A 13,882-nucleotide genomic window follows, 5' to 3' on the forward strand; every position below is an offset into this window, starting at 1 on the left:
TTGCCACAAAAAAGGCCACATCGCCAGAGTCTGCCAGGCCGCACACAACTCAGCACAAAGGGTTCCTTCCTTTTCCCATTCTGGACCCCAAAGGCAAGTACTAAATTGTCACACTTGCTACCATGCTAACCACACCTGTCATTCTATTAGTAAAATCACGCTCTCCATTTTATTAGAAGGTAAACCTTGTCGTATGGAGGTTGACACGGGGTCAGTGCTCTCAATCATCTCTTGGAGCACACTCCAGAAGATTCAGCCCAGGCTATCCAGAAACCAACTCCAGAAGTGCCAGCTCACCTTGAGAGACTATCAAGGGAAGGACATTCCAGTACTCGGCAAAGGCAAGTTCCTTGTTAATTTTAGAGCTTTCAAAGGCCACCTGCCTCTAGTGGTAGTTAACGGCAACCTCCTAGTCTCCTGGGGCTTGATTGGTTCACCTACCTCGGCCTAGGGGTAACAGGAGTCCATGCTGTCTCAGCTTCTGACACTGACTCCTTATTCACTGACTACTCTGACGTATTCAGTGATGAGCTGGGAGTGTTATAACGGTACCCCCATCTCATTTGCAGTTGACCCCCAAGCAGTTCCCGTCCGACTGAAACCACGTAGGGTTCCATTTGCCATTCGGCCTAAACTGGACGCAGAACTGGACAAATTATTAAAGCAAGGGGTCATTGAACCCACAGACTTTGCCAAATGGGAGACACCAATTGTCACACCCCTCAAAAAGGACGGCAGTCTGAGAATTTGTTCTGATTACAAAACAACAATTAACCACTTTCTACAAGTTAGCGCTTACCCAGTCCCGGTCATTCAACATTTACTGCACACTTTTGAGCCGGGCAACATTTTTGCCAAATTGGACATGTCACAAGCGTATCAACAGTTCCCTGTTGACAACCAAACAACCGAACTACAAACTATTGTGACTCACAGGGGTGCTTTCCGGTGCAAGCATCTCCAATTTGGCGTGAGTGTTGCCCCTGGCATTTTTCAATCCCTCATGGAGCGAATACTACAGGGGCCTCCTGGTGTAGTACCCTACTGACGACATATTGGTCTCGGCCAGGGACAGACCCCAACTCTTCCAGAGAGTCAGAGCAGTGTTAGACAGGTTCAGACAGCATGGCCTCAAATTAAAAAAGGAGAAATGTGCCATTGCCACTAGACAGGTGGACTTTCTGGGCTATAGAATTGACGCCTCAGGCATCCACCCGCTAGAATCCAAAGTCAAAGCAATCCATGAGGCACCCACGCCAACCACTAAAGCCGAGCTACAAGCCTTTTTGGGATTATTAAACTTCTATGCGTCATTCCTACCTCACAAAGCATCAGTAGCAGAGCCTTTACACAGACTCTTAGATAAAAAATCACCTTGGCACTGGGGACACAAGGAAGACACCGCCTTTCGCGCAGTCAAATCACTGCTCACATCAGACGCAGTTCTGATACAATTTGACCCACGTCTTCCATTAGTACTAGCAGCTGATGCATCCCCTTTTGGGATTGGAGCTGTCTTAAGCCACAGACTACCCAACGGCCCGAGGCACCAATCGCTTTTTTTTCCAGAACGCTCTCAGCAACAGAGCGTAATTACAGCCAAATTGATAAGGAGGCTTTAGCCGCAGTCGCAGCAGTAAAGAAATTTCATGAATTCCTTTTTGGCCACAACTTCGAACTGATCACAGACCACAAACCTCTCCTGGGTCTTCTCTCCGGAGACAAGCAGACTCCCCAAGTGCTGTCTCCCAGGATGACGAGATGGACCTTGTTCCTGGCGGCATACTCGCACAAGCTCATCCACCGCCCAGGGAAAACGTTAAGCCACACAGATGCCCTCAGCCGCTGCCCCCTGCCTGCTCCAGCTGAGGATCCGGCCCCCTGTCCATGCCATCTTCGATGTCACTGACCTCGACCTTCCTGTCACCGCCCTCGACATCGCCACCAAATCCAAGGCTGACAAAACAATCGCCCAGGTACTGGACTGGGTGAGGAGGGGGTGGCCGGGCACTAACCTTGCAACCGAGTTCACACCTTTAAGACCCGTCAACAGGAACTATCTAGCTTGCAGGGCTGCCTGTTGTGGGGCACCAGAGTCGTCATCCCGGCCTCACTTCTCGCATGCCAGTCTTAGAGGCACTGCACGAGGGCCACCCGGGCATCGTCCGAATGAAGGCACTAGCTCGTGAGTTACGTCTGGTGGCCTGGCTTGGACGACGACATCGTAAAGTGGGTAAGCTCTTGCCAACCCTGTCAGGAATCCAGACCATCCCTCCATTCACCACCCCCACAAAGTGGGAGAGCGCCAACGCGCCTTGGTCAAGACTTCACATTGACTTAGCCAGCCCAATACCTTCCTGGTGGTCGTGGATTCATACTCTAAATGGATCGATGTGGCCCAACTATCCACGACCACCACGCAAGCGGTTACCAAGGACTTGACCCGTCTATTCGTGACACACGGTCTACCAGATACTATAGTTTCGGATAATGGCCCCCAGTTTGCCTCAACAGAATTTAGCCGCTTTGCCTCCAATCTTGGCATCCGACACATCTTCACGGCCCCCTTTCATCCTGCCAGCAACGGATTGGCAAAGAGAGCCGTTAGGTCCACAAAAGAAGCGTTAGCCAGATTCAGCAAAGAAGACTGGCACCACAGACTCTCCCGTTTCTTACTAAGCCAACACTCAATCCCATGCATGGTCACCAACAAATCCCCAGCTGAACTCCTGATGGGTAGACGCCTAAGAACTGTGTTGGATAGGCTCCACCCTCACTATTGCCCTGACACCCCTCTTACTTCAATAACGGGGGTCAGAGATTTTGTCTTGCAGGAACATGTCTTTGCGAGGAACTACGCCGGTGACCCACTATGGATTCCAGGGGAGATTGTAGCCATCACCAGTCCCAGGTCGTACCGAGTCCAGCTGGAAGACGGCCGCATCTGGAGAAGGCACCTGGACCAGCTAAGGAAGCGCCAGGGTACCCCCGCCAGTGCTGGGTCGTGGGCACAGGTCAGTCCCCAGGTGCCACACCAAACTCTCATCGGAGACCATTCCAGAGGCTCTTCGCCACCATCACCCGAGCATAGGGAGCAGGCAGTAGACCGAGACTGCCCGATGGGTTCCCCACCTGAACCATCTGATGGAGCTGCGACTATGTGTGTTCGCATCTGGGGGGAAGGGGTGTTATGTCCCTGGAACTTGCCAAAGTTCCCACCCAGGTCTGTTCAAGCTGCGGGGGCGTTTGCTGCCCCTCATAAATGAGGCGGTCAACCTATTTTCCAAAACACAAGAAGACAAGACAAGAAACAATGGATGGAAACTAATCAAGAAGAGAAGCAACCTATAATTAAGGAGAAACTTTCTGATCAGTGGAACCAGATTGCCTCCAGAGATTGTGGGTGCTTCAAAACTGAAGGACAACCATATTTCTGAAATGGTATATGGTATATGCTTGAAATTGTATGTGGTAATGTTATATACTTGAGCAGGGTATTTGACTAGAGGATTTCCAGTTTTCCTTCTAATGCTGTTATTCTTTCTAAATGATTTCTTTCTAAAAGAACCAAGCCCAGGGAAAATATGTATACTTATTATTTTGGGTTGGATTCATACCTCACACATGGAATGTAAATATTATAAAGAATCCTCTTTTTCTTAGCTAAATGCTTTTTTTTTTTCAGGAACATCATGAACCAGTGCCTCAAACTTTGAGACTTCAAACATCTCTTTTTATCATAAACTATCTCAACTGCTCCATGGGTTGGTTGATTTAAAGAAAAGATACTACATGGAGTGCCCAAATCAAACAGCTCCACATGAGTTTATGCTCTCTGGATTTTCATATCCACAAAGGCTCAAGTTGTCCTTGATTATCTTCTTCTCAATCATGTTTATCCTGACTCTTTTTCGAAATTCCCTTATCATCGGGGTGGTCATCTCTGACCTTCAGTTGCATAAGCCCATGTATTGGTTCCTCTGTCATCTCTCCATCTTAGACATGGCTTTCTCCTCTGTGGTGGTCCCCAAAGTCATTGCAGGATTCATTCCTGGAGGAAAAGTCATTTCTTTTAAAGGATGTGTCACTCAACTAGATTTTTTTTCATTTCCTGGGATGTGCAGAAAGTCTTCTCTACACCTTGATGGTTTATGACCACTTCTTGGCCATTTGCAAACCAATCCACTATGGCAATATCATGAATTGGTAGGTATGTCTCCTCCTTTGTTTGGGTATTGTAATTGGAGGCAGCCTCAATTCCACATTTCAGACTTTTCTTACCTTCCATTTGCCTTACAGACAGAAATATTATATTGACTATGTCTTCTGTGATATTCCTGCTATGCTGAAGCTGGCTTGTGTTGATACAAAACTCAATGAGTTGATGAGTTTCATTGACATTGGCCTTGTGGCAATAACCTTCATTCTCCTTATCTTAGCATCCTACATCTACATCATCCTGGCTATTTTGAAGATTAATAGTAGTGAAGGATGGAACAAAGCTTTCTCAACTTGTACTGCCCATCTTATTGTGGTGGGCATCTATTACCTGCCTGTCATATAACATTATCTTAGACCAGCTTCTCGGGGCTGTATGGATGGTGTGGTGATTGTGTTCTACACCACGGTAACCCCTTTGTTGAACCTACTGATATGCACACTTAGGAACAAGGAGATGAAGACAGCCCTGGTGAAATTGTGGCATAAAAATTCAGAGTAGCAGCGACAGATTAACAAAGCATTTTTACTTAGTTTTCTATTATAAAAAGTCACCTGACTAGAGAAAATTGAATGCAATCTCCTAGACCTGTGGTAGTACTCAATTCCTTTGGTGTGTCCTCCTCACAGGTTGTGTCAATCACAGATCTGGGGTTTATTCTCTGTCCAGAGAAAGTTTGCTGTTCTAATAGCAATAGCACTTAGATTTATATATCACTTTACAGTGTTTTTCACCCCTCTGTAAGCAGTTTTACAGAGTCAGCCTATTGCCCCCAACAATCTGGTTCCTTATTTAACTCACCTCAGAAGGACAGAAGGCTGATTCAACCTGGAGCGTGGTGAGATCTGAACTGCCAAATTGCAGCCAGCACTCTAACCACTGCACCACCGTGGCTTATAATACTAAAAATATTATGAATATCATTTCCAATGGTGTTTTTCTTTTTACATGAATTACTATTTCTCCATTAAAACTAAATTCCTAATAAACTCTCATTCTCAAATTTAAATATTTTTATTCAGATGTTTGGAGATTATTGTAGTTAGTTGCTATTGTACACCTGAACTAGAAAACAAAAGTTTATCAAGCATTTTTTTTTTAAAAAAATAATGAATTAATAAATATAGTGATAACTCCTATTTAATTTATTAATTTATAGGTTAAATAAATTTTATTTGCTAACTGTCTCACCATTGGGCTAATGTAGGACAGTGGCCTCCAACCTTTTGGGCACCAGGGACTGGTCTATGGAGGAGATTTTTCCACAGATTGGAGGGAGTGTGGTTTTGCATGCTGGCACATCCTAGAGATGGGACTTTACTTGTTTCTGTAGCCCAGTTTGTGACATGTCACAGCCTGGTGCTGGTCCATGATCTGGGCATGGGGAGTCTGAACATAAATAAGATAATAGAGCAATAAAATAAATAATGAAAAACTGCATGAACAGAGGGATAGAATCAAGATCACATGAAGTGTTAATACCACTTTATAATGCCTTGGTAAGGCCATGGTTGGAATACTACATCCAGTTTTGGTCACCATAATCTAAAAGATATGTTGAAACTCTAGAAAGTGTGGAGAAGAGCAACCATGATAATCTGGGGACTGGAGGCTAAAACATATGAAGAACGGTTGCTGGAACTGGATATGTCTAGTCTGATAAAAAGAAGATGAATAGCAGTGTTCCAATATCTCCTGGGCTGCCACAAAGCAGCTGAGGGCAGGACAAGAAACAATGGGTGGAAACTAATCAAGCTGCGAAGCAATTTAGAACTAAGGAGAAATTTCCTGACAGTTAGAACAATGCAATAGTGGAACAACCTGCTTCCAGAAGTTGTAAATGCTCCAACACTGGTAGCATTTCCTGCCTATCAAGGGTTTTCACTAGAAGACTTCCAAGGTCCAGTCCAAACTCCTGCCCTGCTCAAGCAGACCCTACATCATTTCTGACATATGGCAGTCTACAATGTCTACAATGATGAAACTCCCACAATTTCTGAAAACAAACTATTCCATTGGTTGATTGTTCTTAATGTCAGAAAATTTCTTCTTATTTCCAGGTTGAATCTTTCCTTGTTCAGTTTCATCCATTATTCCTTGTCTGGCCTTCAGGTGCCTTGGAAAATAGCTTGACCCCTTCCTCTCTGTGGCAACCCCTCAAATATTGGAAGACTGCTATCATGTCTCCCCTGGTCCTTCTCTTCACTAGACTAGCCATGCCCAGTTCTTGCAACTGCAGGGAGAGGCACAGTAGGCTTCACATCTGAAGAGGTGGTTGGTCAAGTTGACCATTTAACCTCCCCATATTCAATAACCAGGTTCTAGGAACTCAAACAACTGCACATTATCTTAATTAGGGAGAAACTTCATAACAGGGAGAACAATTAACCAGTGGAACCGAAGTTGCCTCCAGAACTTGTGGGTGCTTCATTATTGGAGGCTTTTAAGAAGAGACTAGACCAAGGGGTCTGCAACCTTAAAACACTCAAAAAGTCATTTGGACCCATTTCCCACAGAAAAGAAAAGGCCAGGAGCCAATAATTTAACAACTGGTGTGACTGGGTGGGCATGGCCAACTCAACATCACTCACTCCCATACAGTCATGTGACCACCACCCCAGCCATGCCTACCCAGCAAGTTATTAGGGCAGGGAACCAGATGTTAAATTATTTCCCAACCCTGCCTCAACCCTCCCCTCCCAGCCATTTTTTTGCCACACTTGGCCTTGAGTGTGTTGTTCACCTTTCTATCTCTCTCTTTCTCTTTCTCTCTCCCTCTCCCTCTCTCCCCGCTCTCTCTCCCCTATTCCCCACCCCCACTTCCCAACCCACACCCTCAGGGATTAAGCACATAGGAAATTCGGCCATGTTCTCTCTGTCTCTGGAAAGATACCAAAATAAACCTTGTTTTATAAGAGGAGTGACTGTCAGGCTGTTACATCACAGTGCCATGAGGTTGCTGCCTTAAATCGCTGCACACACTTCAGAGAAGCATCATCCCAAGCAGCAGCATACTCACACAGGCACTCATATGCATCCTGCAACTGGGTCCAAAGTGGCTGGAAAATATAGTCCCCATGTGCCCCCAAAGACACTTGGCAAGCAAAGTATGGGATGACTCTGCCTGTCACCAAGGCAGCATCTACTGAATCCTTGTAAAACTGGGCAAAGGCAGAAAGAGGGGAATAGATGGAGCCAAATCAAGCTGACTCTCTCTCTCTCTCTCTCTCTCTCCAACAGACTGCAGCCGGAAATGGTGGGTGTTAAGTTCGGAAAGAAGGGAGGCCACACCAGAGCTTCAGTCATAACACACACTTTTATTCATGGGAATAAGGGGCTGTCGCGTCTGCAGCTAACAGCAGACCTACCAGCGAACAGCAGCTAGCTCAACCTAGCAGCCGGCTTTTATAGCTGACTGCTCGAAGGAGCCAGCCAATGGGGACTAAAACGCCCCATCACCGTAGAGTGCGGACCTGATGGGGAACTGGTGTCAGCCCCAGGACATAACACCCTTCCCCCAGATACGAACATGAGTAGTCTTTAAGGTATGAAGGCGGTTTGTGTTGCCGCTCATTGATCGTCTTAGTTCGGTGTAGGAGGCGGGTGGCACAGGGTTTGGGACAGCGGGAATTTGGTCCCTTGGTAGCTGTCCAGCCACCCACGACCTTGCTGCATGATTTGCCGGCCGGGTTGTCGAGTCGCTCGGGTCTCCGGTGCGGTAGGGAGCTGCTGGGAATGGATGTTGATTCTGTGAGATAGTCGTGGTCATCCGTCTGCTCCCTCGGTTCGGTTGGTGGAGGCAGGTTACTCTGAGTGTCCCAGCTAGGTGCCGGATGCGGTGCCTGGGCGTTGCTGTGGTCTTTGGGTGGGAGGTGGTGTGCTCGTTCTGCCGGCTCCTCAACTGGTCCAGGTGCCTTCGCCAAATCGCCCGTCCTTCTAACTGGACGTGGTATGACCTGGGCCCGTGATGGCCACTGATCCTGCCAGGTACCCAAAATGGGTCCCCAGCGTAATTTCTGGTGAAGACTTGATCCTGTAAGACAAAACTCCTGACCCTACTGTTAGACCCAAGGGGTGTATCTGGGCAATAGTGATGGGTGCAGCCTGTCTAGTATTGTCCTTAAGCGTCTGCCCATCAGTAGCTCTGCGGTGATTTGTTGTGACCGTGCATCGGGGTGCAGTGTTGGCTTATAAGGAATCTCGAGAGTCTGGAATGCCAGTCATCTTGGGAGAACCTGGCGAGGCCTCTTTGGTTGTTCTGACTGCTCGTTACGGCCAACCCATTGCTCGAGGGGTGAAAGGGAGCCGTTAAGATGTGCCGGACTAGGTTGGTGACATACCGGCTGAAGTCTGTGGATGTAAATTGAGGACCGTTATCCGACAGAAGGGTGTCTGGGAGACCGTGTGTGATGAACAAACGAGTCAGTGCTTGGGCGATTGCTCGTGTGGTGGTTGAGAGAAGGAGTGCCACATCGATCCATTTAGAAAATGAGTCTACTACTATTGGAATGTTTTGCCATGGAATGGGCTGTGGCCAGGTCAACATGTAGACGGGGACCATGGTGCGTTGGCATTTTCCCATTTGGTGGGAGGGGTTACTGGGGGCGCTGGCCGGGATTCTTGACAGGGACGGCAGGAGCTACCCATTTTGCAATTTAAATGCGTCCATGCCCGGCCACCATACATAGCTCTGTCCCCAGCCAACGCCTTCATTCGTACAATGCCGGGTGTCCTTCGTGTAATGCCTTCAGGACGGGTCTGCGTGGTGACTCTGGAATGACAACTCTGGTCCCCACAGCAGACAACCCTGTAAACTGGAAAGTTCCTGTTGGCGGACTTTAAAGGGTGAAATTCGTTAGACGGGTTATGCCCGGCCACCCCTCCGTGCCCAGTCCAGGACCTGGGCGATCAGTTTGTCCTTCCTGGATTGGAAGGCAATGTCTCTCGAGTGATTGGGATTCTGAACTCACTGGTGTCAAAGATGGTGTGGACTGGGGCCGGATCCTCCACAGGCGTTGGTAGCGGGCACCGGCTGAGGCGTCTGCATGGCTGAGATTCTTTCCTGGACGGTGTACTAACTTGTATGAATATGCTGCCAGGAATAAAGTCCATCTTGTCATTCGGGAGACAAGACTTGTGGTGTTTGCTTTTCTCCCAGAGAAGCCCCAACAACAGTTTGTGGTCTGTCAGTTCGAAGTTGTGTCCAAATAGAAATTCATGAAATTTTTTAACAGCTGCTACGGCAGCTAGGGCCTCTTTGTCGATTTGGCTATAGTTGCGTTCTCTGTCGTTGAAAATGTTCTAGAGAGAAGAACGCAATGGGGCTTTGGACCCGTTGGGTAGTCTATGACTTAATACGGCCCCAATTCGAAGGCGAGGCATCTGCTGCCAAAACTAGCAGTGGGTTCTGGTTGAATTGGATCAGTACAGCATCTGAAGTGAGGAGTGACTTGACTGCCCTGAAAGCGTATTCTCTTTGGTCCCCAGTGCCATGGAACATTTTTATCTAAGAGTCTATGTAGTGGTTCTGCCACTGATGCCTTGTGCGGCAGAAATGATGCATAGTTCAGCAGGCCTAGGAAGGCTTGTGAGTTCTGGTTTGGGCCTTGAGTGTGGCGCTTCGTGAATGGCTTTAACCTTTGATTCTACGGTGTGATGCCAGAGGCGTCTATTCGGTACCCAGAAAGTCCACCTGCTTAGTGGCTATGGTGCATTTTTCTTTTTTTTAGTTTGAGGCCATGCTGTCTGAATCTGTCCAACACCTCTAACTCTGAGGAAAAGCTGTGTTCTGTCCCGGCGGAAACCAGATGTCATCAAAGTACAGAACCACTCCAGGAGGCCCTGTAGGATCCGTTCCATTAATGACTGGAATATGCCCGAGCGACACTCACACCAAATTGGAGAGGCGCTGCAACGGAAGGCCCTCTATGGGTAACAATGGTTTGCAATTCTGCCGTTTGGTTGTCTACAGGAAACTGTTGGTAAGCCTGAGACATATCCAATTTGGCGAATATTTTTCGGGTTCAATGTGTGCAGTAAATGCTGGATTACTGGCACTGGGTATGCGCTAGTCTGCAAATAGAGATTTATTGTGGTCTTGTAATCTGAACACATCCTGATACTACCATCTTTTTGAGGGTGTGACAATAGGTGTCTCCCACTTAGCAAAATCCGTGGGTTCGATGACCCCTTGTTTTAACAATTTGTCTAGTTCCGCATCCAGCTTGGGCGCAGAGCGAATGGCACTCTCGCGGTTTCAAAACGGATGGGAACTGCCTGAAAGTACTGAGAAAGAAATAGGTGTGCCCTTGTAGCACCCCAATTCATCGCTGAAACGTCAGCGTAATCAGAAGAATAGTGAGTCAGTGTCAGAGGGCGAGACAGCATGAACCCCGTTAAGTTAAGGCCAAGAGAGGGGAACCAATCCAACCCCAAAAGACTAGGAAGGGCACCATCAACTACCACTAATGGCAGGTGGCCTTTAAAGGTTCTGAATTTGACTAGGAACTTGCCTGTTCCGATTACTGGGATATTCTTCCCCAGTAGTCTCGTAAGATAGGCGACTCTTCTGCAGCTGTTTCCTGGACAGGCTGGGACGTATCTTCTTGAGCATGTTCCATGAAATAATTGAGAGCGCTGACCGGTATCGACCTCCATTAGGCAGGGTTTACCTTCTAAATGAATGGAGAGTTTAATTTTATTGGGTGTTAAGAAGGTGATGGTTAGCTTGATAGCATGTAAAACAGTTTTCTACTTGCCTGGATGGCCCGAGGGGCGTAAGATGGTGGCTTTTGTGGAGCCATATGCGCTGCCTGGCACACCCTAAGCGATGTGTCCTCTTCTGCTGCAGTTGTTGCAGGTGGCACTTTGAACCTGCATGTTGCTCTAGCATGGGGACCCCCACAGGAGAGGCACAGCGGGGTGTGCCTAGGTACGTTGCCTTCTCTCGGTCTAGTTCCTACCTGTGGCTGCTTGAATGGTTTGAGACGGTGCACTTCAGATTGCTCGATGGGCTCTTCCCTCGTTCACTGCCTCCTCAGAATGTACAGTGACTGGATTACCTTTGGGGTGCTTCCCTGTATTTCAGCCGCTGATTGTATTGCCAATTCTGCAGCCAGGGCTTCCTCGATGGCTTGTGCTAGATTGAGGTCCTTCCTTGCCAACAACCGCCTCTGTAGTCTTGCATCCTTGACCCCGCAGACAAGTTGGTCTAGGAGCATGTCATCAAGGTAGCCTTTAAATTCACAGTGCAGGGCTGCGGTTCTGAGGGCTGCCATATATTGGTTTATGGTTTCTCCCTCCGCTTGCTTCCTCATGTGAAGCGAAGCGTCTCGCGATCTGTGACGGTTTTGGTGAATAATGATTGGAGAGGGTCTCCAGTAGCTCAGACCATGGGACATTCTTGAGTTCTCTTGGGGCGAACAGTGCTGTTGCCGTGTCGAATCGGTGGCCCGCAGTAGCTCAGGAAGAAAGACTTCTTTTTGTTGTCTGTAGCGTCAGCCAGGCCACAGCATCAATATAATGGTTAAAAAGGTTTTTATAAGAGTCCCATTTATCTTCGTCTGGTTTGAATGGCTGGGCGCTGGATTCGCATTCATGACTGGTTCAGCTTTGGTGGGTAAAATAAGTCTCACTGGGAATATAGGCCCTGGGAAGGGTAGCAGCTACAGTTTGTAGTGCTATTAACGAGTGTTCAGCTTCTGAGTTCTCTCTGGGTTGTACAGGTAGCAGCTGCGCTCGCAGTGCACTCGGTCTTGTGATTCAGCTCGTGGAATCTCTCTGGGTTTTCTCGCTCTCTGCAGCCCTTGGCGGCTGGAACAGATGCTATAACTGGCGCCCGTTTAAATTTCGCGCCCTTACAAGGGCGCAGGCGATGCTGCAGCTGCGCGCTGACAGCGATTTAAATCTCGCGCCTGTATTTAGCGGTTGTGAGCGTCGGCGCTGGAGCCGCTACATGCAATGTCTGGCAAGTTTATTGTTGGGCGGCTGAGGCTCTCAGTGCCCGCTCTCATGTAGCTAGTTTGTGATCTTGAGCGCTACACGCTCCACTTCGATTTCCTCTCAATTGGCTGACCGAGCTCTCAACGTCATGCTACGGTTCAGCGCTTCAGGTCGTGATTTTCAGCTCTTATATAGCTGCTGGCTGGCCAGATCCCACCTTAATGCCGCCAATGTTAAGTTCGGAAAGAAGGGAGGCCACACCAGAGCTTCAGTCATACACACACTTTATTCATGGGAATAAAGGGCTGTCATGCGTCTGCAGCTAACAGCAGACCTACCAGCAAACAGCAGCTGGCTCAACCTAGCAGCCGGCTTTTATAGCCGACTGACTCGTCGAGGGAGCCAGCCAATGGGGACTAAGAACGCCCCCGTAAGAATTGCGGACCTGATGGGGAACTGGTGTCAGCCCCAAGGACATAACAGTGGGCTTTTTCCCATCTTTGTTGGTGCTGGACACACAACCTGCTCTCAGCCCTGAGACACTGGCCTGCTGTTGCTGCTGTTGTCAGCAGCAAGTGGGGCAGGGTTATATTGTGGCTCTGCCTCATAATGGGTTCCACAAGGAGGAGGGGACCCCATCTCTCCCATTGTGAAGCACCCTAATTTTCATTGTGCTGCACAAGACAGAGGGATGAAAGGAGGAAGACATAGCAAAGAGTTAAAAGAGCCACATGTGGCTCTGGAGCCATAGGTTGCTGACCCCTGGACTAGACAGCCACTTGTCTGAAATGGTTATGGGGTGTCTTGCTTGAGCATGGGGTTGGATTAAAAGACCTCTGAGGTCCCTTCCTGTTCTATTCTAATTGATTGATTGATTTTTATAAACCAGTTGCCTAAAAGGTTTTTTTCCCCCATGACCAGAACATAAAATATTTTCTGCAAGTGATTCATGAATTAACTGTTAAAGAAAAGAGATAAACTTCTGAAATCCCTCTATGGAATAGTAAAAGTAAAAATACCCAAAGGGAAAAGTGTTCAATAGAAATAAGTAATCATTAAAAGGTATCATATTCTAAATTGGTAAATTAAAGATCTTCAGAGAATTATGACCAGCAGGAAATGCTCTCTTCTCTTGAGGAAACATTTCTTTAAAACTTAGGTCTTTTCCATGCTTATCTTATGCAGACACAGGTGGTTAATTAAGGAAATAAATAGCATTGGTGAGGAGCATATTCTGATAAAATGCTTTGCAGCTAAAACCTGTTCCCCAGTTTCCTTCTAATGGAAATTCTACAGTGAAGGATGCAGCTACCTAAAAGACTAATTTATTTGTTTTCAAATTATCCATTCTTAAAATGTTCTGAACATCTTGGGAAAGGAAGACCAGAGGGTGATATGACATAGAATGACAGAAAAAAATGGATAGATTCTAAGCCTCCAATGAAGAAACTAGAGTGCATTTGAAGTTATATGAGGTGTGTCTTCTCATGTTCAGAACTGTTTATAGCATCTGTTTCAAGCCATTTTCTCCAGGTTGTATCATGTTTCTAAGGCAAATCTTTTCCTTATTAAGTCAGAAATGTGAAGAATTTGTATAAATGGCTTCAAAACATAAAGACGCTGTGTTTTTGGAGACAAATGGTTTAAGAGTTCAAGACTGCTTTGGATGGAGATTCAGGTCCTTGGTGAATAATTGGGAAAAAAATGTCTTGGCTGCAGAAT

The 13,882-nt window shown here is 47.2% G+C and overlaps 1 pseudogene; it reads left to right on the forward strand.

Moving 5' to 3' along the window:
• The first annotated feature begins 3,792 nt into the window (after positions 1-3,792).
• LOC113451536 (olfactory receptor 10G6-like) lies at positions 3,793-4,720 on the forward strand (annotated as a pseudogene).
• Positions 4,721-13,882: the final 9,162 nt, after the last annotated feature.

Source organism: Pseudonaja textilis, chromosome Z (assembly GCF_049901715.1).
Source record: "Pseudonaja textilis isolate UNSWEBS1 chromosome Z, rPseTex1.2, whole genome shotgun sequence".
NCBI classification, from domain to species: Eukaryota; Metazoa; Chordata; class Lepidosauria; order Squamata; family Elapidae; genus Pseudonaja; species Pseudonaja textilis.